We start from the raw sequence: 24,134 nt of genomic DNA on the forward strand, positions 1-24,134 counted from the left end.
TAAACCTGGCCATGGGCAGCCCGGCCCGGTCAGCCCGAAAAAGCTCGACCCGGCTCGGCCCGACCTTATCCACAGGCCGGGCTCGGGCCTAGATTTCAGGCCCGATGGCCGGGCCAGGCCCGGGCCCGTCATATTCATGCGTTAATGAAGAGGCCCGGCCCGAGGCCCGACAGGCTTTTAGTGTGATAGGCCGTGCTCAAGCCTGGGTTTTTTGCATAGGGCTTTGGTAGGCCCAGCCCGGCCAGACAGATGGCCAGTTATATCGCCTCCCCTGCATTTAACTATGGGGACCAACCCGTGATTAATCCTTCCGCGTCCACCTCAGCCCCGTAAGTGTTTTCTGTAGAAAATTTCGGTAAGTGTAGCACCGCTGTTTTCCCATCCTGATTCCTACGTTCAGGGCTTCAGGCCAGGTCGTCCAGGTTTTCTATCACCACCGCCATCCCCGGCCGAGCTGCCCCGCTGTTCCTTGGCGTTGCGCCGCCGCCGCCGTCCTTCATCCCATCGTCTATCCTCTACTGCATATCTATCTCGGTGTCCATGCCCTCCACTCACCCTCAACTCTTCCTCCGCAGGCTCTACCTTTTCACTTCCCGGTCCATGCATGGTGGTTGATGTCTGTTACTACTCATTCACCTTCATCTCCTTTTCCCTCTGAGGAAAATCTCTCCTCCTCTACTTCGTGCGAGTCTACTAATCCTTTGCCCCGTTTCTAATTTGATTTAGCACTTCATTTGTCTGGCAGAGATGTTTGTTGCCAGGTTCATTCATGGCTTCTACCGTAATGATTTAGTTTGCACCTTATTTCATCCTTGTTGCTAGGATGGTGCTGGGGAGGGTGACGCGGACACCAAGAGAAGCGAGGGCCAGGATGACTTTCTTGACGACGACTTCAGCAAGGATGAAGATGACTACGCCAACAAGAGAAGCTGAATGTCGGTCCAGCAAGAAGCACCAGCCGAATAATTTTTCATGGATATGTTTCTCCATGACCTCCTTGTTTTTGGTATGTCCTGTGATGAAGATAATAATGTAGTGCTTGCAAACAAGTTATGTTCGGTCTCTTAGCTACGTTCTGTACGTCTGCTTTGTGTACTGTGTGCTGCATTCATAGTATGGTGCGGACTTGAACCTGAACTCTGCATGTATTGGACGCTGTGAAATTGCATCTTCAGTAGCTGCTTGCTATATCCGTTGCTAAAGTTCATAGTTCAGTACTTCAGGTGCACTTGCATAGGTCAAGCAGGTTGGAATGCAAACCCCATCTGGCGATCCCGTGATTGAAAACCGACTTTCAGTGAAATGTTGGGGGTACACCTCCAATTGGTGTCTGTAGCTGTCGAGGTCTTTCTCCACGATGAATACCCACAGCTGGGCAGACCTGGAGTGGCTTGACTTTGCAGGGAGGTGACGGTCGTTGCATGATGACGATCGTCACCGACGATGGCGAGTTTACATCCATATTTGGATCATGCCTTCTCCCGCATGCGACGCCATGGATGTGTCCTTGGACCCCTCTCTTTCCTTGAAAAAAAATAAAAGAAAGGAAAATATGGGCTGGGTTCTGCAATTCTTTTTTGTTTCCCATTTTGTCATCACTTGTAGAATTTTAACTTAGACTACAAGTATATTTTCTTGACTTTCTAGAGGTTTATATAATAAATTGCCATTTGACTATTGTGAGATTAACTTCAGCTGTTGCATTCTTATTTATTTTGTGTTCTTTATACCACATTTTTTCCAGGTGTGATTGAGGACCTGAATGTACTCGTTAAGTCGTTAGATACATCATTAGTGAAGGAAAAATCAAAGCACACTAGGAAGATAAGCATGCTATTGAGCATTTATTCTTGTATGAATGCCCATGTAGGTTTAATCTCTTGATTGAACCAAGCATGTATTTCCTTGTAGGACATATCACCTGAACTAGGATCACTTATAAATTAATAAGCTAGAGTTGTTGCACAGTATCCGTTGGGTATATATATAAATTTTATTTGAGTATAATGATGGAGAATGCAGTGTTAGAAATGAAAATGTATGCTCCCGTTTGCGTGTTACTCCCTCCGTTCCTAAATATAAGTCTTTTTAGTGCTTCCTGTAGGAAACTATGCTCGATTTGTTTCTGTCATGTACATGCCAAATTACCAAAATAATAAGGTTGACGAACTGTTTTGTTCATAGCTTTCCTTGCTTCTGAACTAGCGAGTAAAATTGATGTTGCTTGGCATAACTGTCCTGACTGGGTTAGCTCATATCCTTACGCCTTGCAGTGATCTTCTTTGGCCATTAATCTCATTACATATTTTGTTGCATGCCTCTCTCCACTACATGGTGATTGGTGAAGACAACAAAGAAACTATGCTAGATTAACTGGAATGCAACAAATTATCCGGCTCAGAAATTTTGTACCGGGAACTTATCTTGCTGCTTGTTCCATTCCTTTGCTTCACTTGTACTTGTGCTCCAATCCAGTAGATTGGAATATACCCCGTATTATTCCACTTTGTTGTTTGTATATGGAAGTACAAACTAGTAGAAGGAAACGAAGATGGAATGGAAGGTTTTCTCTACTGCCTTGTGTAGCACAGAAAGCTACATAGGATGGTCATGGATGGTCTGTGTTCCATTCCTATCTTCCCTGGCTCCGGCGCTGATGGTTCTTCAGCCGAATTGCCGTAGCTGAGCTAGCGGTGGGCTCGGACGATGATGAGGATGGGCATCCACGACAAATGTACTATATGTCCAGCATCATGGCCCAACTTCCAGGGGAGGCCTGTCAAGGTTCTACGATGGCAAGTTGCAGTCACTCAGTTTGGTGGGCAGCGTGAAGGCAGTGGAGGACCTGTCCAAGGCCATCAAGGAGGTGACAAGGAGCTAGACGAGGAGGCCTCCTTGAAAATCAAGATTAGCAACTAGTTTTAGCTAGCTTTGATGGTGCCTCCAGCAGATGAGAGTAATCTATGAATCATCAGATGATATCATGTCTGAATTTCTACTTGTCTGTAGATAGGTGTGGATAGTGATGAAAGATACTAGCTGAATATTGCTGCTCTCTGTATGTATGCCAGTTAATTTTCCATTTCCTCTGGCTAAATTAATGTGATCATACACTGAGGTACAAAGAAAGGCGATTTGGTCAAAGTATTATTTTGGTGCCGCCCGCCTATGTTGGCTGGGTGGGAATGATGTACTGTGTCCTAACTACCTATAATGAATTAGTTCAGCAATGCCTTCAGTGACTATATGTTTTACTGGTTTTATTAGTTCATCTTTATCGTGCACCGTTTATAACATGTCAATAGCTTGAAATGTTCCTATTTTGATACGACATCTTGTTCGGTGTGTTGCTGAAGCTCCCTCTGGAACATATTTTGTAATACTGAACTTCGACCTTGTGAACAGTAAGCCATGAAAAGTTACCTGAACAAGTATTTTTTTTGCGGGTACCTGAACAAGTAATTCTTTTTCCAAAAATCCATACCTGATGTTCTTTTTTTTGGGGGGGGGGGGGTCTGGCGATGTTTGTTATAAGATTAAATGTCACGCTGTTTGTATTTTGCTATTTATATTGTTTTAACATCTCACATTATGAATGTTTTTTGAGGAATTGGCAGCATTGCGTGCCTATATATTAAGTAGGAGAAAACAGTACAGAGACATGCTCCTTGTAACATGGAGATGTTACAAAACAAAAGTAACTAGAAATAGAGGAGAAGAAAGGCCCAAAGCTAGCCCTCAATCCGATTCAGGTTCAGGTTCTGGTGCATTCTCAATGTCCGATAGCCAGTGCAAGGATAACGCTGGTTGAGAGATGCCTTGCTAGATAAGGTGGAGCACTTGGACTTCAGCAAGGTGACTGTTCTGAAATACTCTGTGATTCCGCTCCTTCCAAATGTTCCAGTATATGGGAGTGGTGATAAGATCCGAATCCAAATGGCATGTCCGGCCATTCCACCAATCCTGGGAGGAGGTTGCAGATTGGGCATTCATAGCTAGCGCAGGTCAAATAATCCATTCAGCAACCAACATACACACAGTTCGAGAGAAAGAGCAACTCAAGATGATGTTAGTTAATTACACTATGACATCGCTTAGATTTAAGCTCACGTTGGCAACTTGGGCCTTGGGGTACTATAGTTCTCTTTCCTTAATCCTTCACCATTTTCATATGAAAGCAAGATTGGGACGGTATTTATGTATTCATGGGCACTTTTCTTAACATGCTTTGTCACACAGACACCTGATATTTATTCTAGAGCAATGCTATGTATCAGTTGCCCCACATAGTCAAAAGAAACATCAATGTTTAGTTTAACATAACAAGTAGGTGGAGGGGTCCAGCCTCCTCGTTTCATTGCTGCTTTGGGAGGATAAACAACAGCATAATTATCTACTAGAGCTTCAATTGATCTTGACACCTTTGCACTTCCTTGAACTCCTGCTGTCAGGAAACACACCTTTGTTTTTCCGCCTATCGTGGATTTGGTATTGAGACCCTAGATACGGAGTTCACTGAAACTAGGAAATGCTAAAAGTCGACTACTCTGTGATGCTAGAATAAGGAGCTCATTAAACTGATATCGACATCTATGGCCATGCAGTTATCTTCTGATATCCCAAACCAGTATAGGTTACTTTGTGACTCTGTAGAGAGTAGGTAGAGACTCATACATCTTGCAGACCTCTGAAGCAGCCTAGCAGGACCCTTTATATAAAGGAAAAGACGACCAGGTATAATTGGTTTCTTATTCACACCTTTTTCGTGAGAGAATCATTTCATTTTGTGCAGAGAAACCATGTTAAGCCGATGAAGGCACTACTAAGCACATGTCACCTACCATATTCATGCTAAAGGAGTTGCCAATTGAAATTGTTGTGAAGGTCGTGCGACAAGAAATCAGATTTGAAAAATATTTAACACATCAAAAAAGTCAGATTGTATTTTCCCGAAAACATCTTATATTTCTGACTATAGGTAGTATTAAATTGAGGAAGCGTATATCCATTTCGGCTCCCGAGCTCATCTGATCTCGGTGAGCAGTAAAATTAAAACAAATACTAAACCAATTCAAAATATTCCAGAATTTTTTTTGCGTGAAATATATTTTAGTGCGTGAGGTCCATGCCAAATTTTAACTCATTTGCACATCTGAACTGCTCTCAGCAAAAATAACAAAATCTGTCCCTAACAGTGCAAAACAGTATACTTTTTCGCAAACCCTAATTTTTATTTTTTGTTGAGAGCTGCTCATATGTCCAAATAAGCTGAAATTTGGCATGAACCTCACGATTTAGACCATCTTGCATGCAATTTCTTTTTGGAATGTTTTGAATTTTTATAGTATTTCTTTTTATTTTGTACTGTTCATGCGTAGGAGTAGATGAGCTCAGGAGCCATTTAGCCGCTCTCACTGAAGGCACTACTTTGCTTGATATTTCTCATTGAGAGGCTCCGCCTCCCCGGTATGCTAGCAGTAACCTTCGGATTGCATTTCTTTTTTTTGTTATTTCTCATAAAGATCTTTAGATTAAACTTGATTTACACATGAAAAGGCCAACATAAGAACTACTCTAGCCGATCCCCTAAAATACCGAGGAGTATCTGGCCAAGTAAACTTTAGTGGAGTATATTTACTCCACTAAGTTTTGGCCGGTTCTAGCCGATCCCATAAATTTAACGAAGTAAAAGTCAAATTTGGATAATCATAAATTCGATTTAAATAAACTTCTAAGCTGAAATTGGACACATAATTTACATTACCGAAAAAGCCTTTCGCCACGCTTTATATATAAAGCAAACCGCCGAGCTAGCAAGTCACATAGAGTAAGAAACACATGCCACACGAACACACAAAACAGGCTGCAAGCCGCAAAGTGCAGGAGGGTTCTGAGGGCAGAACGCAACAAGGCCTAAAGAAAACAAAAGAGAACAACGTGGTGAGAAGGCGTCCACAACCACGCCGCGACCACACCACGGCCACAAAATCTAATCTGGCTCGGGAGTTGGAGGGGGAAGCGGAGGCGACACACGACGAGCCAATGTCCGAAGATCTGCAAGGAGGATGTCGACGACGTCTAAGTCCGACGCCCGGTGAAGCAACCGCCAAAGCCGTAAGTAGCCACACATTTTATAGATTGCGTCAGAAGGTTGTCGAAGAGGAGTACGCTGAATCACGAGCTTATTACGGATCGTCCAAAATATCCATGCCAGAATCCCAATGCACAACCACCTAATGTGGCGGAGCCTCAACGCAGTGGTCTGAAGTTCTGCGAATAGGTCGGGGAAATTGATGTTACACTAGGCACCCCCACCTCTCGAAAGTAGCTCTAGAGGAATTGCGCAGTTACCTAGGTAAAGAAGATATGGTTGGAATTCTCTACTGTTCCGCATAACGGGCACAAACCATCACTAGGGCCATTGCGCCTAAGCACCTCTACTCTAGAAGGCAGACGCACACAAATCCATTGCCAAAGGAACATCATCTTAAGTGGGAGCCGAATATCCCAAGTTTGAGTCAGCGGCTCCGAACCGGGGGAAGCAACGATGGCCTAGTATAGAGACTTAGTCGAGAAGTGGCCGGAAGGTTCCAGGTGCCAGGAGGTACGGTCCTGGGTCTGGTCGACATCCGAAGGGTGAAGGGCAACACACTCTAGAAGTGCAATACAAACGTCGTGATCTAGGGGGCCAAATGGCCGCCAGAAGGCGAGGCGTCCTAAGTCAATACGGGCCGCCTACACCAAGATAAGTGGCTCAACCACAATGGCAAACATCCCTGGAAAATGGGCTGTAAAGGGGGTGTTGCCCACCTGTCGAACCAGAATAAGGTGGACAACCCCGAGCCCACCGCAATCAAGGAACCGATGTGAAGGACCAGGAGTAACTGGGTTATCAACTGCCAGAACTGGGATCTCGCCGTTCTCTGGCAGAAAGCAAGCGTTTGTCCACGCAAGTACTTGGCTCTAATAAGGTCCATCCATAGACCATCCTCTCCTTCTCAATATGCCAGAGCCATCGCTTGAGCAGAGCGATGTTCATGCGCTTGGAGGAAATAATACCAAGTCCACCCTAGTCCTTGGGCTTGCAGATGTCCATCCAACGCACCACGTGGTAATTTTGCTTGTCCCCATCACCCGCCCAGAAAAATCTGGACTAATATTTAGTAATCTCCTGGTGTAGGGTTTCGTGAAGGCTATAGAAGCTCACGATGAACACCTAAAAATAGCGCCAACGTACTTGACATAATCTGGCTGAGCAATTAAACCTGGACCAAATTTAGGAACTCCATCAGGTATTGCATACCTACCTAATATTTAGGCACTCCATCACGTCAGCACCCCCCCTCGTTCATCTTGTACACGAGCATATCCAGGATTCACCTCTCCCTCGTTCATCTTCTACATGAGCATACCTAGCTAATCATCTCTCCGTCGTCCATCTACTACACGATCATACCCAGGTGATCATCCCTCCGTCGTTCATCTTGGCCATGGCCGCCATTGCCACCGTCGTGGTCGCCAATCGCGCTCGCATGCCGTTTTTTCTATTTCTTTCCCAACTGCAGGTATCTCCATGCCAGGTTACATAAGTGTCCTACTGCAAGAAGGAAGAAAATTACTAGGGTTGGTCATCGCAAAAAGGTTGCCCGTGCAGACCGCGACGATGAAGATTTCATGGAGCCACTGATCAGGTCATCATCACTTCATGTTATCCAGTTAAATATATAACCTCCATTTGTAGATGCAAACCTATTTCCATTTCGTCCATCGTAAAAGAATTTAACAAAGAAAAGAAACGCTTAGTCACTAAAATGAAGTTTGATGGAATCTTAAAACTACTAGATATCACAAATACTCATGATTTTAGCCACGCCCTTCTATCTAGATTATCCATTCAAGATATAGCGATCAGAATGGGAGATGGCTTCACACGTGATGATGTTAACAAAGTATTGGACCCCATTCTTGGGAAAGGAGTTGTAAATTCCTTCTACGGAAGAAATCAGTGACATAAAAAATACCATATGCATCCCATTGAAAGTTCCGGAGTTTAAAAAATCAACCGCAGTCTACACGTTGTTATCGTAACCAAGAATTATGAAACACAAGATGACGACATTGCTGCCTTCAAGACCGCATTCATTCTGCTTTTGATGACAAAATTCCTTGCGCCCCAAACTTTATTGGACAATATATGTCCAAGATATTTTATGGCTCTGAAGAATTTGGATGATATTCCGAATTGGAACTGGGCGAGGTATGTCATCAACGAAATTATATCAACAGCCCGGTCATCGGTCAACAAACACATTGATGAGAAAAAAGCCACATACATACAAGGATGTGTCATCTTTCTGCAGGTATATACATTGCATAATAAATCAGAATTTGCACAAATAAGTTGCATATAATTTCAGGTATTAATTACATTGTATGTTAGGTATTCTACTTGTACAACTTGAAATCGGGTCCACTAAGTCTCAAGCATGATTGCTTCCCATGAACTAAAAGTAAGGATTGCGTATGATAAACATGCATTAAATGTAAAAATGAATATGGACCTCAAATATTCATCAACCCGAAATGGGTTGGCTTGTACGGATTCTTCTCTTTGAGGTCCATATTCATCCTTACTTTTAATGCATGTTGATCATAGGCCATGATTCATGAGAAGCAATACTGCTTGAGACTTAGTGGACTCAATTCCAAGTTGTCCAAATAGAACACTTGAAAGTAGAATGTAATTCATAGCTGAAATTATATGCAAGCTGTTTTTGCAAACTTAGATTCATTATGCAATGTAGATACCTGCAGAAAGATGACACATCTTTGTATGTATGTGGCTTTTGTCTCATCAGTGAGCTTGTTGTCCAATGCCCGGGCTGATATAATGTCATTCATGACATACCTCACCCATTTCCAATTTGGGATGTCACCCGAATTCTTGAGAGTCAATAAATATCTTAGACATATATTGTCTAGTAAAGTTTGGTGCGCAAGAAATTTTGTCACCAATAGCAGAATGAATGCAGTCTTGAAGGCTTCATGATTCCTGGTTAGAATAACAACGAGTAGACCGCGGTTGATTTTTTAAAACTCCAGGACTTTCAGTCGGATACATACGATATTTTTGATGTCACTGATTTCTTCCGCGGAAGAAATTCACAACTCCTTTCCCGAGAATGTGGTACCCAATACTTTGTTAACATCATCATCTGTGAAATATAGAAGAGTTCCATATCCCATTCTGATTGCTATTAGTTAGTACTCCATCCGTCCGGAAATACTTGTCATCAAAATGAATAAAAGGGGATGTATCTAGACGTATTTTAGTTCGAGATACATCTCCTTTTATCCATTTTGATGACAAGTATTTAAGAACAGAGGAAGTACTAAACAGTATAACGTAACTATACCTACGAGCCTCCACAACAATTTAGATCTCGCAACCTTCGGATCACTGTTCCAACGCGCAGGATTTCCTCGTAGCCTAGCCTCCCAAATTGTTTACGCTAATTATGTACCGCACGCTCGAGGCACCGTTTAGCGGGCCCCTGCTCCGCAAAATGAGTTACGGTTTCTGCCCATGATTGGGCCGTAAGATCACAGGGCCAGTCCAGTCGAACGTGCAAAGATTTCCCATCCTAGAAATGCTACACTTACCGGGCTGGAGTTACGGAAGGAAGTTACGAGACGACCTGTGCCAATGCAATCGATCGCCTCTATACCTGGCCATGGGTTGCCCGGCCCGGTCAGCCCGAAAAAGCTCGACCCGGCTCGGCCCGACCTTATCCACAGGCCGGGCTCGGGCCTAGATTTCAAGCCCGATGGCCGGGCCGGGCCGGGCCCGGGCCCGTCATATTCACGCGTTAATGAAGAGGCCCGGCCCGAGGCCCGACAGGCTTTTAGTGTGATAGGCCGGGCTCAAGCCTGGGTTTTTTGCATAGGGCTTTGGTAGGCCCAGCCCGGCCAGACAGATGGCCAGTTATATCGCCTCCCCTGCATTTAACTGTGGGGACCAGCCCGTGATTAATCCTTCCGCGTCCACCTCAGCCCCGTAAGTGTTTTCTGTAGAAAATTTCGGTAAGTGTAGCACCGCTGTTTTCCCATCCTGATTCCTACGTTCAGGGCTTCAGGCCAGGTCGTCCTGGTTTTCTATCGCCACCGCCATCCCCGGCCGAGCTGCCCTGCTGTTCCTTGGCGTTGCGCCGCCGCCGCCGTCCTTCATCCCATCGTCTATCCTCTACTGCATATCTATCTCGGTGTCCGTGCCCTCCACTCACCCTCAACTCTTCCTCCGCAGGCTCTATCTTTTCACTTCCCGGTCCATGCATGGTGGTTGATGTCTGTTACTACTCATTCACCTTCATCTTCTTTTCCCTCTAAGGAAAATCTCTCCTCCTCTACTTCGTGCGAGCCTACTAATCCTTTGCCCCGTTTCTAATTTGATTTAGCACTTCATTTGTCTAGCAGAGATGTTTGTTTCCAGGTTCATTCATGGCTTCTACCGTAATGATTTAGTTTGCACCTTATTTCATCCTTGTTGCTATGATGGTGCTGGGGAGGGTGATGCGGACACCAAGAGAAGCGAGGGCCAGGATGACTTTCTTGACGACGACTTCAGCAAGGATGAAGATGACTACGCCAACAAGAGAAGCTGAATGTCGGTCCAGCAAGAAGCACCAGCCGAATAATTTTTCATGGATATGTTTCTCCATGACCTCCTTGTTTTTGGTATGTCCTGTGATGAAGATAATAATGTAGTGCTTGCAAACAAGTTATGTTCGGTCTCTTAGCTACGTTCTGTACGTCTGCTTTGTGTACTGTGTGCTGCATTCATAGTATGGTGCGGACTTGAACCTGAACTCTGCATGTATTGGACGCTGTGAAATTGCATCTTCAGTAGCTGCTTGCTATATCCGTTGCTAAAGTTCATAGTTCAGTACTTCAGGTGCACTTGCATAGGTCAAGCAGGTTGGAATGCAAACCCCATCTGGCGATCCCGTGATTGAAAACCGACTTTCAGTGAAATGTTGGGGGTACACCTCCAATTGGTGTCTGTAGCTGTCGAGGTCTTTCTCCACGATGAATACCCACAGCTGGGCAGACCTGGAGTGGCTTGACTTTGCAGGGAGGTGACGGTCGTTGCACGATGACGATCGTCACCGACGATGGCGAGTTTACATCCATATTTGGATCATGCCTTCTCCCGCATGCGACGCCATGGATGTGTCCTTGGACCCCTCTCTTTCCTTGAAAAAAAATTCAAAGAAAGGAAAATATGGGCTGGGTTCTGCAATTCTTTTTTGTTTCCCATTTTGTCATCACTTGTAGAATTTTAACTTAGACTACAAGTATATTTTCTTGACTTTCTAGAGGTTTATATAATAAATTGCCATTTGACTATTGTGAGATTAACTTCACCTATTGCATTCTTATTTAATTTGTGTTCTTTATACCACATTTTTTCCAGGTGTGATTGAGGACCTGAATGTACTCGTTAAGTCGTTAGATACATCATCAGTGAAGGAAAAATCAAAGCACACTAGGAAGATAAGCATGCTATTGAGCATTTATTCTTGTATGAATGCCCATGTAGGTTTAATCTCTTGATTGAACCAAGCATGTATTTCCTTGTAGGACATATCACCTGAACTAGGATCACTTATAAATTAATAAGCTAGAGTTTTTGCACAGTACCCCTTGGGTGTATATATAAATTTTATTTGAGTATAATGATGGAGAATGCAGTATTAGAAATGAAAATCTATGCTCCCGTTTGCGTGTTACTCCCTCCGTTCCTAAATATAAGTCTTTTTAGTGCTTCCCGTAGGAAACTATGCTCGATTTGTTTCTGTCATGTACATGCCAAATTACCAAAATAATAAGGTTGACGAACAGTTTTGTTCATAGCTTTCCTTGCTTTTGAACTAGCGAGTAAAATTGATGTTGCTTGGCATAACTGTCCTTACTGGGTTAGCTCATATCCTTACGCCTTGCAGTGATCTTCTTTGGCCGTTAATCTCATTACATATTTTGTTGCATGCCTCTCTCCACTAAATGGTGATTGGTGAAGACAACAAAGAAACTATGCTAGATTAACTGGAATGCAACAAATTATCCGGCTCAAAAATTTTGTACCGGGAACTTATCTTGCTGCTTGTTCCATTCCTTTGCTTCACTTGTACTTGTGCTCCAATCCAGTATATTGGAATATACCCCGTCTTATTCCACTTTGTTGTTTGTATATGGAAGTACAAACTAGTAGAAGGAAACGAAGATGGAATGGAAGGTTTTCTCTACTGCCTTGTGTAGCACAGCAAGCTACATAGGATGGTCTGTGTTCCATTCCTATCTTCTCTGGGCTCCGGCGCTGATGGCTTTTCAGCCGAATTGCCGTAGCTGAGCTAGCGGTGGGCTCGGACGATGATGAGGATGGGCATCCACGACAAATGTACTATATGTCCAGCATCATGGCCCAAGTTCCAGGGGAGGCCTGTCAAGGTTCTACGATGGCAAGTTGCAGTCACTCAGGTTGGTGGGCAGCGTGAAGGCAGTGGAGGACCTGTCCAAGGCCATCAGGGAGGTGACAAGGAGCTAGACGAGGAGGCCTCCTTGAAAATCAAGATTAGCAACTAGTTTCAGCTAGCTTTGATGGTGCCTCCAGCAGCTGAGAGTAATCTATGAATCATCAGATGATATCATGTCTGAATTTCTACTTGTCTGTAGATAGGTGTGGATAGTGATGAAAAATACTAGCTGAATATTGCTGCTCTCTGTATGTATGCCAGTTAATTTTCCATTTCCTCTTGCTAAATTAATGTGATCATACACTGAGGTACAAAGAAAGGCGATTTGGTCAAAGTATTATTTTGGTGCCGCCCGCCTATGTTGGCTGGGTGGGAATGATGTACTGTGTACCTAACTACCTATAATGAATTAGTTCAGCAATGCCTTCAGTGACTATACCTTTTACTGGTTTTATCAGTTCATCTTTATCGTGCACCGTTTATAACATGTCAATAGCTTGAAATGTTCCTATTTTGATACGACATCTTGTTCGGTGTGTTGCTGAAGCTCCCTCTGGAACATATTTTGTAATACTGAACTTCGAGCTTGTGAATGGTAAGCCATGAAAAGTTACCTGAACAAGTATTTTTTTTGCGGGTACTTGAACAAGTAATTCTTTTGCCAAAAATCCATACCTGATGTTCTTTTTTTTGGGGGGGGGGGGGGGTCTGGCGATGTTTGTTATAAGCTTAAATGTCACGCAGTTTGTATTTTGCTATTTATATTGTTTTAACATCTCACATTATGAATGTTTTTTGAGGAATTGGCAGCATTGCGTGCCTATATATTAAGTAGGAGAAAACAGTACAGAGACATGCTCCTTGTAACATGGAGATGTTACAAAACAAAAGTAAATAGAAATAGAGGAGAAGAAAGGCCCAAAGCTAGCCCTCAATCCGATTCAGGTTCACGTTCAGGTGCATTCTCAATGTCCGATAGCCAGTGCAAGGATAACGCTGGTTGAGAGATGCCTTGCTAGATAAGGTGGAGCACTTGGACTTCAGCAAGGTGACTGTTCTGAAATACTCTGTGATTCCGCTCCTTCCAAATGTTCCAGTATATGGCAGTGGTGACAAGATCCGAATCCAAATGGCATGTCCGGTCATTCCACCAATCCTGGGAGGAGGTTGCAGATTGGGCATTCATAGCTAGCGCAGGTCAAATAATCCATTCAGCAACCAACATACACACAGTTCGAGAGAAAGAGCAACTCAAGATGATGTTAGTTAATTACACTATGACATCACTTAGATTTAAGCTCACGTTGGCAACTTGGGCCTTGGGGTACTATATTTATCTTTCCTTAATCCTTCACCATTTTCATATGAAAGCAAGATTGGGATGGTATTTATGTATTCATGGGCACTTTTCATAACATGCTTTGTCACACAGACACCTGATATTTATTCTAGAGCAATGCTATGTATCAGTTGCCCCGCATAGTCAAAAGAAACATCAACGTTTAGTTTAACATAACAAGTAGGTGGAGGGGTCCAGCCTCCTCGTTTCATTGCTGCTTTGGGAGGATAAACAACAACATAATTATCTACTAGAGCTTCAATTGATCTTGACACCTTTGCACTTCCTTGAACTCCTGCTGTCAGGAAACACACCTTTGATTTTCCACCTATCGTGGATTTGGTATTGAGACCCTAGATACGGAGTTCACTGAAACTGGGAAATGCTAAAAGTCGACTACTCTGTGATGCCAGAATAAGGAGCTCATTAAACTGATATCGACATCTATGGCCATGCAGTTATCTTCTGATATCCCAAACCAGTATAGGTTACTTTGTGACTCTGTAGAGAGTAGGTAGAGACTCATACATCTTGCAGACCTCTGAAGCAGCCTAGCAGGACCCTTTATATAAAGGAAAAGACGACCAGGTATAATTGGTTTCTTATTCACACCATTTTCTTGAGAGAATCATTTCATTTTGTGCAGAGAAACCATGTTAAGCCGATGAAGGCAGTACTAAGCACATGTCACCTACCATATTCATGCTAAATGAGTTGCCAATTGAAATTGTTGTGAAGGTCGTGCGACAAGAAATCAGATTTGAAAAATATTTAACACACCAAAAAAGTCAGATTGTATTTTCCCGAAAACATCTTATATTTCTGAATATAGGTAGTATTAAATTGATGAAGCGTATATCCATTTCGGCTCCCGAGCTCATCTGATCTCGGTGAGCAGTAAAATTAAAACAAATACTAAACCAATTCAAAATATTCCAGAATTTTTTTTGCGTGAAATATTTTTTAGTGCGTGAGGTCCATGCCAAATTTTAACTCATTTGCACATCTGAACTGCTCTCAGCAAAAATAACAAAATCTGTCCCTAACAGTGCAAAACAGTATACTTTTTCGCAAACCCTAATTTTTATTTTTTGTTGAGAGCTGCTCATATGTCCAAATAAGCTGAAATTTGGCATGAACCTCACGATTTAGACCATCTTGCATGCAATTTCTTTTTGGAATGTTTTGAATTTTTATAGTATTTCTTTTTATTTTGTACTGTTCATGCGTAGGAGTAGATGAGCTCAGGAGCCATTTAGCCGCTCTCACTGAAGGCACTACTTTGCTTGATATTTCTCATTGAGAGGCTCCGCCTCCCCGGTATGCTAGCAGTAACCTTCGGATTGCATTTCTTTTTTTTGTTATTTCTCATAAAGATCTTTAGATTAAACTTGATTTACACATGAAAAGGCCAACATAAGAACTACTCTAGCCGATCCCCTAAAATACCGAGGAGTATCTGGCCAAGTAAACTTTAGTGGAGTATATTTACTCCACTAAGTTTTGGCCGGTTCTAGCCGATCCCATAAATTTAACGAAGTAAAAGTCAAATTTGGATAATCATAAATTCGATTTAAATAAACTTCTAAGCTGAAATTGGACACATAATTTACATTACCGAAAAAGCCTTTCGCCACGCTTTATATATAAAGCAAACCGCCGAGCTAGCAAGTCACATAGAGTAAGAAACACATGCCACACGAACACACAAAACAGGCTGCAAGCCGCAAAGTGCAGGAGGGTTCTGAGGGCAGAACGCAACAAGGCCTAAAGAAAACAAAAGAGAACAACGTGGTGAGAAGGCGTCCACAACCACGCCGCGACCACACCACGGCCACAAAATCTAATCTGGCTCGGGAGTTGGAGGGGGAAGCGGAGGCGACACACGACGAGCCAATGTCCGAAGATCTGCAAGGAGGATGTCGACGACGTCTAAGTCCGACGCCCGGTGAAGCAACCGCCAAAGCCGTAAGTAGCCACACATTTTATAGATTGCGTCAGAAGGTTGTCGAAGAGGAGTACGCTGAATCACGAGCTTATTACGGATCGTCCAAAATATCCATGCCAGAATCCCAATGCACAACCACCTAATGTGGCGGAGCCTCAACGCAGTAGTCTGAAGTTCTGCGAATAGGTCGGGGAAATTGATGTTACACTAGGCACCCCCACCTCTCGAAAGTAGCTCTAGAGGAATTGCGCAGTTACCTAGGTAAAGAAGATATGGTTGGAATTCTCTACTGTTTCGCATAACGGGCACAAACCATCACCAGGGCCATTGCGCTTAAGCACCTCTACTCTAGAGGGCAGACGCACACAAATCCATTGCCAAAGGAACATCATCTTAAGTGGGAGCCGAATATCCCAAGTTTGAGTCAGCGGCTCCGAACCGGGGGAAGCAACGATGGCCTAGTATAGAGACTTAGTCGAGAAGTGGCCGGAAGGTTCCAGGTGCCAGGAGGTACGGTCCTGGGTCTGGTTGACATCCGAAGGGTGAAGGGAAATACACTCTAGAAGTGCAATACAAACGTCGTGATCTAGGGGGCCAAATGGCCGCCGGAAGGCGAGGCGTCCTAAGTCAATACGGGCCGCCTACACCAAGATAAGTGGCTCAACCACAATGGCAAACAGCCCTGGAAAATGGGCTGTAAAGGGGGTGTTGCCCACCTGTCGAACCAGAATAAGGTGGACAACCCCGAGCCCACCGCAATCAAGGAACCGATGTGAAGGACCAGGAGTAACTGGGTTATCAACTGCCAGAACTGGGAGCTCGCCGTTCTCTGGCAGAAAGCACGCGTTTGTCCACGCAAGTACTTGGCTCTAATAAGGTCCATCCATAGACCATCCTCTCCTTCTCAATATGCCAGAGCCATCGCTTGAGCAGAGCGATGTTCATGCGCTTGGAGGAAATAATACCAAGTCCACCCTAGTCCTTGGGCTTGCAGATGTCCATCCAACGCACCACGTGGTAATTTTGCTTGTCCCCATCACCCGCCCAGAAAAATCTGGACTAATATGTAGTAATCTCCTGGTGTAGGGTTTCGTGAAGGCTATAGAAGCTCACGATGAACACCTAAAAATAGCGCCAACGTACTTGACATAATCTGGCTGAGCAATTAAACCTGGACCAAATTTAGGAACTCCATCAGGTATTGCATACCTACCTAATATTTAGGCACTCCATCACGTCAGCACCCCCCCTCGTTCATCTTGTACACGAGCATATCCAGGTGATTCACCTCTCCCTCGTTCATCTTCTACATGAGCATACCTAGCTAATCATCTCTCCGTCGTCCATCTACTACACGATCATACCCAGGTGATCATCCCTCCGTCGTTCATCTTGGCCATGGCCGCCATTGCCACCGTCGTGGTCGCCAATCGCGCTCGCATGCCATTTTTTCTATTTCTTTCCCAACTGCAGGTATCTCCATGCCAGGTTACATAAGTGTCCTACTGCAAGAAGGAAGAAAATTACTAGGGTTGGTCATCGCAAAAAGGTTGCCCGTGCAGACCGCGACGATGAAGATTTCATGGAGCCACTGATCAGGTCATCATCACTTCATGTTATCCTGTTAAATATATAACCTCCATTTGTAGATGCAAACCTATTTCCATTTCGTCCATCGTAAAAGAATTTAACAAAGAAAAGAAACGCTTAGTCACTAAAATGAAGTTTGATGGAATCTTAAAACTACTAGATATCACAAATACTCATGATTTTAGCCACGCCCTTCTATCTAGATTATCCATTCAAGATATAGCGATCAGAATGGGAGATGGCTTCACACGTGATGATGTTAACAAAGTATTGGACCCCATTCTTGGGAAAGGAGTTGTAAATTCCTTCTACGGAAGAAATCAGTGACATCAAAAATACCATATGCATCCGATTGAAAGTTCCGGAGTTTAAAAAAATCAACCGCAGTCTACACGTTGTTATCGTAACCAAGAATTATGAAACACAAGATAACGACATTGCTGCCTTCAAGACCGCATTCATTCTGCTTTTGATGACAAAATTCCTTGCGCCCCAAACTTTATTGGACAATATATGTCCAAGATATTTTATGGCTCTGAAGAATTTGGATGATATTCCGAATTGGAACTGGGCGAGGTATGTCATCAACGAAATTATATCAACAGCCCGGTCATCGGTCAACAAACACATTGATGAGAAAAAAGCCACATACATACAAGGATGTGTCATCTTTCTGCAGGTATATACATTGCATAATAAATCAGAATTTGCACAAATAAGTTGCATATAATTTCAGGTATTAATTACATTGTATGTTAGGTATTCTACTTGTACAACTTGAAATCGGGTCCACTAAGTCTCAAGCATGATTGCTTCCCATGAATTAAAAGTAAGGATTGCGTATGATAAACATGCATTAAAAGTAAGAATGAATATGGACCTCAAATATTCATCAACCCGAAATGGGTTGGCTTGTACGGATTCTTCTCTTTGAGGTCCATATTCATCCTTACTTTTAATGCATGTTGATCATAGGCCATGATTCATGAGATGCAATACTTCTTGAGACTTAGTGGACTCAATTCCAAGTTGTCCAAATAGAACACTTGAATGTAGAATGTAATTCATAGCTGAAATTATATGCAAGCTGTTTTTGCAAACTTAGATTCATTATGCAATGTAGATACCTGCAGAAAGATGACACATCTTTGTATGTATGTGGCTCTTGTCTCATCAGTGAGCTTGTTGTCCGATGCCCGGGCTGATATAATGTCGTTCATGACATACCTCACCCATTTCCAATTTGGGATGTCACCGAATTCTTGAGAGTCAATAAATATCTTAGACATATATTGTCCAGTAAAGTTTGGTGCGCAAGAAATTTTGTCACCAATAGCAGAATGAATGCAGTCTTGAAGGCTTCATGATTCTTGGTTAGAATAACAACGAGTCGACCGTGGTTGATTTTTTAAAACTCTAGGACTTTCAGTCGGATGCATATGATATTTTTGATGTCACTGATTTCTTCCGGGGAAGAAATTCACAACTCCTTTCCCGAGAATGTGGTACCCAATACTTTGTTAACATCATCATCTGTGAAATATAGAAGAGTTCCATATCCCATTCTGATTGCTATTAGTTAGTACTCCATCCGTCCGGAAATACTTGTCATCAAAATGGATAAAAGGGGATGTATCTAGACGTATTTTAGTTCGAAATACATCTCCTTTTATCCATTTTGATGACAAGTATTTTCGGACAGAGGAAGTACTAAACAGTATAACGTAACTATACCTACGAGCCTCCACAGCAATTTAGATCTCGCAACCTTCGGATCACTGTTCCAACGCGCAGGATTTCCTTGTAGCCTAGCCTCCCAAATTGTTTACGCTAATTATGTACCGCACGCTCGAGGCACCGTTTAGCGGGCCCCTGCTCCGCAAGATGAGTTACGGTTTCTGCCCATGATTGGGCCGTAAGATCAAAGGGCCAGTCCAGTCGAACGTGCAAAGATTTCCCATCCCAAAAATGCTACACTACGGGGCTGGAGTTACGGAAGGAAGTTACGAGACGACCCGTGCCAATGCAATCGATCGCCTCTATACCTGGCCATGGCCAGCCTGGCCCGGTCAGCCCGAAAAAGCTCGACCCGGCTCGGCCCGACCTTATCCACAGGCCGGGCTCGGGCCTAGATTTCAAGCCCGATGGCCGGGCCGGGCCGGGCCCGGGCCCGTCATATTCACGCGTTAATGAAGAGGCCCGGCCCGAGGCCTGACAGGCTTTTAGTGTGATAGGCCGGGCTCAAGCCTGGGTTTTTTGCATAGGGCTTTGGTAGGCCCAGCCCGGCCAGACAGATGGCCAGTTATATCGCCTCCCCTGCATTTAACTGTGGGGACCGGCCCGTGATTAATCCTTCCGCGTCCACCTCAACCCCGTAAGTGTTTTCTGTAGAAAATTTCGGTAAGTGTAGCACCGCTGTTTTCCCATCCTGATTCCTACGTTCAGGGCTTCAGGCCAGGTCGTCCAGGTTTTCTATCGCCACCGCCATCCCCGGCCGAGCTGCCCCACTGTTCCTTGGCGTTGCGCCGCCGCCGCCGTCCTTCATCCCATCTTCTATCCTCTACTGCATATCTATCTCGGTGTCCATGCCCTCCACTCACCCTCAACTCTTCCTCCGCAGGCTCTACCTTTTCACTTCACAGTCCATGCATGGTGGTTGATGTCTGTTACTACTCATTCACCTTCATCTCCTTTTCCCTCTGAGGAAAATCTCTCCTCCTCTACTTCGTGCGAGCCTACTAATCCTTTGCCCCGTTTCTAATTTGATTTAGCACTTCATTTGTCTGGCAGAGATGTTTGTTGCCAGGTTCATTCATGGCTTCTACCGTAATGATTTAGTTTGCACCTTATTTCATCCTTGTTGCTAGGATGGTGCTGGGGAGGGTGACGCGGACACCAAGAGAAGCGAGGGCCAGGATGACTTTCTTGACGACGACTTCAGCAAGGATGAAGATGACTACGCCAACAAGAGAAGCTGAATGTCGGTCCAGCAAGAAGCACCAGCCGAATAATTTTCCATGGATATGTTTCTCCATGACCTCCTTGTTTTTGGTATGTCCTGTGATGAAGATAATAATATAGTGCTTGCAAACAAGTTATGTTCGGTCTCTTAGCTACGTTCTGTACGTCTGCTTTGTGTACTGTGTGCTGGATTCATAGTATGGTGCGGACTTGAACATGAACTCTGCATGTATTGGATTATAGTATGGTGCGGACTTGAACATGAACTCTGCATGTATTGGACGCTGTGAAATTGCATCTTCAGTAGCTGCTTGCTATATCCGTTGCTAAAGTTCATAGTTCAGTACTTCAGGTGCACTTGCATAGGTCAAGCAGGTTGGAACGCAAACCCCATCTGGGGATCCCGTGATTGAAAACTGACTTTCAGTGAAATGTTGGGGGTACACCTCCAATTGGTGTCTGTAGCTGTCGAGGTCTTTCTCCACGATGAATACCCACAGCTGGGCATAGACCTGGAGTGGCTTGACTGGACAGGGAGGTGACGGTAGTTGCACGATGACGATCGTCGTCACCGACGATGGCGAGTTTACATCCATATCTGGATCATGCCTTCGCCCTTACCTTCCCAAGATACCGCATGCGACGCCATGAACCTGATATGTGTCCCTGTAGACGAAACCGTATGGTTTGGGCTCCTTGGGACCCCTCTCTTTCCTCAGAGCATCTCCAACAGGCGCGGCAAAAGGCGCGCCCGTGCGGTAAAGTTTGGTTTTAACGCGCGCCGGCTGGTTCCGCGCGCTCCAGCAGTGGCGGGAACTTACCGCGCGCGGGAGAATCGGCACGCGACGCGGTACATTTGGCGCGCCGCTTCGCGCGCGCCTATAAAGTCCCGCGCTCGCCATGCGCACAGAACACAGCCACGCGCCCTCCCCTCGCAACCTCGCCGCTTCGCCGCTTTCCGTGCCACCACCGCGCCACCATGCCGCCGCGCCGCCGGGGTTCTTCGGGTTACCGCGGCGTCCGCGAGGGCCCCAACGGCTGGTACTCCGCCGAGATCCAGTCCGGCGATGTCCGGCTCGGCCTCGGGTCGTTCCGGAGCGCGCACGAGGCGGCCCGCGCGTACGACGCGGCGGCGTGGCGCTTGGAGAGGCCCCGGTCGCAGATGAACTTCCGGGACGTCTTCACGCGCGAGCAGGCGCAGCGCGTCGCCCCTCCGCCGCGTCTCATCACCGACATGGACCGTGCCGACCACGCTCGGCGGCAGCGCCGCCTCCTCATCGCCGAGGAGGACGAGCGAGCCATGGCGGAGTGGCGCCGTCGCCACCCGGAGGACGTCGCCGACGAGCGTGCCTACTGGGCGGAGAGGACGGCAAGGTGCCGTGCGGAGCGGGCGGACCGGCGTCGGCGGAAGGAATTGGCGAATGCGTAGTCCGATATCGTTGCAGCAGGTGGGAGGTCGATCTTCACGTCAGACGATGAACGTTGGGACGACATATGGCTCGATACCTCGGACAACACCGACGAGGATGATGATGATGATGATGGTAGCGACTTGGAGTAGTTTCTATCTATGTATGCCGTAGTAGTTTCTATCTAGTTGCACCGTAGTTCTACTTATCTATGCTTTCGAACTATCTATCTAGTTGCACCGATGTAAAATACCTTTGTATCTTTTTTATCTATGCAATTTTTATAAAAAAATGTTGTAGAATGAGCGCGCGCACTGCTGAAGCTGCGCGCTGCTTTTTAGCGCGGCTGCTGGAGCCAGCGCTGCGCGCCGCGCCAAACCAGGCGATGGGCGCGCGGCAAAGCAGTTTTTAGTGCGCGGCGTGTTCGGCGCCCGTTGGAGATGCTCTCAATCTCCCACACCCGCTCGTCGCCAGTCCATTGCGGCAGCTCCCTCCTCTCCTTTGAGACGACGACACCTTGCGTCGGAACTCCTCCACATCAAGAAAAAAAAAACTGAACTAAAATATCACCTGATGTATCTGTTCAGTATCGTACAACATCTTGTATACGAGTTAGTGGCAACAAGATACTAGCTTGCTCTCGATGAAAAAAGAAACAGATTTGCTATTTCACATCTAGATGTGAAGTAGCTATATCACATCTAACTTGTCTGCCGTTGGATTTTCACGTGCTAAGATTTGTGTTTCTGGTCGATCGCCTGGCTTGTCGCTTGTCGCGGTGCGTTCTGGTTCGCGGTGTTATTAGTAGCGAGGCCCAGCAGGAATTGTTAGATGGGCCGGTTGTGTTTTGTTTGTCTTTTCTTGTTTGACTCATGCGACTGTTGATCCTTAGAAAAAAAAAGACTCACACAGCTGTACGAGGGTTTGTCACGAGAGTGCCACGAATCCATGTGTCTTGATCCTTTTGTGGTTAACTCAAAACACATGAATGGATTGACTCTCTAGTCTCCCATTTCTGTTACATTTTTAAGCACCATGCAGTTGCACTATCTCCTTGTACCAACATTTCATTTTGTATTCAGGTTAAAAAACATTTCATTTATTATATTTTATTTGTCTTTTTTCTATCGCCCAAATAATATCCTAAGCGAGACCACGTGATCAAATTTCTAATTTCACGCATACTAGATGTTGTTTGTTGGACTTTATTGTTTTAATTTTTCCGCACACTCTGGACCTCATGTTGGCGGCCATGTATTCCTATGTCACCATGTTTTGTTTGTTCACTTGTCAGGTCTCTATTTGCTTGCCCTCCATTTCTTCTGACATGTGTTGTAAAAGTGGATGTGACATGCTCTATTGCTTGTCGCTATGTATTTCTATTTACTTTCAAGTTCAATGTCGAAGAGACAAGCTCCGCGGAGAGATAGGCTTTGGCTTGCGCTTGATATGTAACTGGGCTTGATCAGTTTTTGTCCTCGGTGCGAGTCCATTCTTGACACGCAATTCGAGGACCAGATTGTTTTTTGTTTTTGTTTTTCCATTTTTTAAATTCATGATTTTGTTTTTTGTTTTCACATCTATTTTAGATATCTCTATTTTTATTTTTTTCGGATTAGCTAATTCCCATCTAGATGTTTTTAGCTATGTCACACCTAAGTTGTTCACCACGCGATTAAACATGTATGTTTTGTGCAAAATTATTTTGTTCACATGCATGTTCCTTGTCTCGTGATGGTGTTTGCACTGTCGGGCCGGTTTTTGGTGTCGCTCTTGTGGCCATTTATTCTCGTTGTCTCCTATGCTTGCGCCGGTGTTAGTATATGGTCCTCTATTTCACAAAAGTTGTTACTCGTCGAGATAGAGATTTGGCAATGTCTCATCTAATTTTCAAGCGTACAATTTCGTATACCGTTTCATCCCAGTTGCAAGTCGACCCTTGACTCGCAACTGAGCACATGATTTAGTAGTTGTACCAGTTGCAAGTCTGTTGTTGACTCGCAAGTGGGCTCATAGTTATCCGAGTTGCAAGCCCGCCATCGACTTGCAACTGAAGCCTATGTTTTATTTCTCATCCCAGTTGCAAATCCATCCTCCACTCGCAATTGGGCCCATTTTTTGTTTCATCCCAGCTGCAAGCTCATTGTTAACTCGTAACTCCAAATGTATTTTCACTTTCATCGCAGTTGCAGGTCCACCCTTAACTTGCAACTGGCCCATAGATTGTTTCATCCCAGTTGCAAGTCAATCATCGACTCGCAAGTGGGTTCATAGTTTTTCGAGTTGCAAGCCCACCCTCGACTGGCAACTGAAGTCTATGTTTTTATTGTCCCAGTTACAAGTCTACCCTTGACTCG

The 24,134-nt window shown here is 44.7% G+C and overlaps 1 pseudogene; it reads left to right on the top strand.

The window, feature by feature from the left end:
* The first annotated feature begins 21,347 nt into the window (after nucleotides 1-21,347).
* On the top strand, nucleotides 21,348-22,156 carry LOC109761386 (uncharacterized; annotated as a pseudogene).
* The last annotated feature ends 1,978 nt before the right edge of the window (nucleotides 22,157-24,134 follow it).

Source organism: Aegilops tauschii, chromosome 5 (genome assembly GCF_002575655.3).
Source record: "Aegilops tauschii subsp. strangulata cultivar AL8/78 chromosome 5, Aet v6.0, whole genome shotgun sequence".
In the NCBI taxonomy this organism is placed as follows: domain Eukaryota; kingdom Viridiplantae; phylum Streptophyta; class Magnoliopsida; order Poales; family Poaceae; genus Aegilops; species Aegilops tauschii.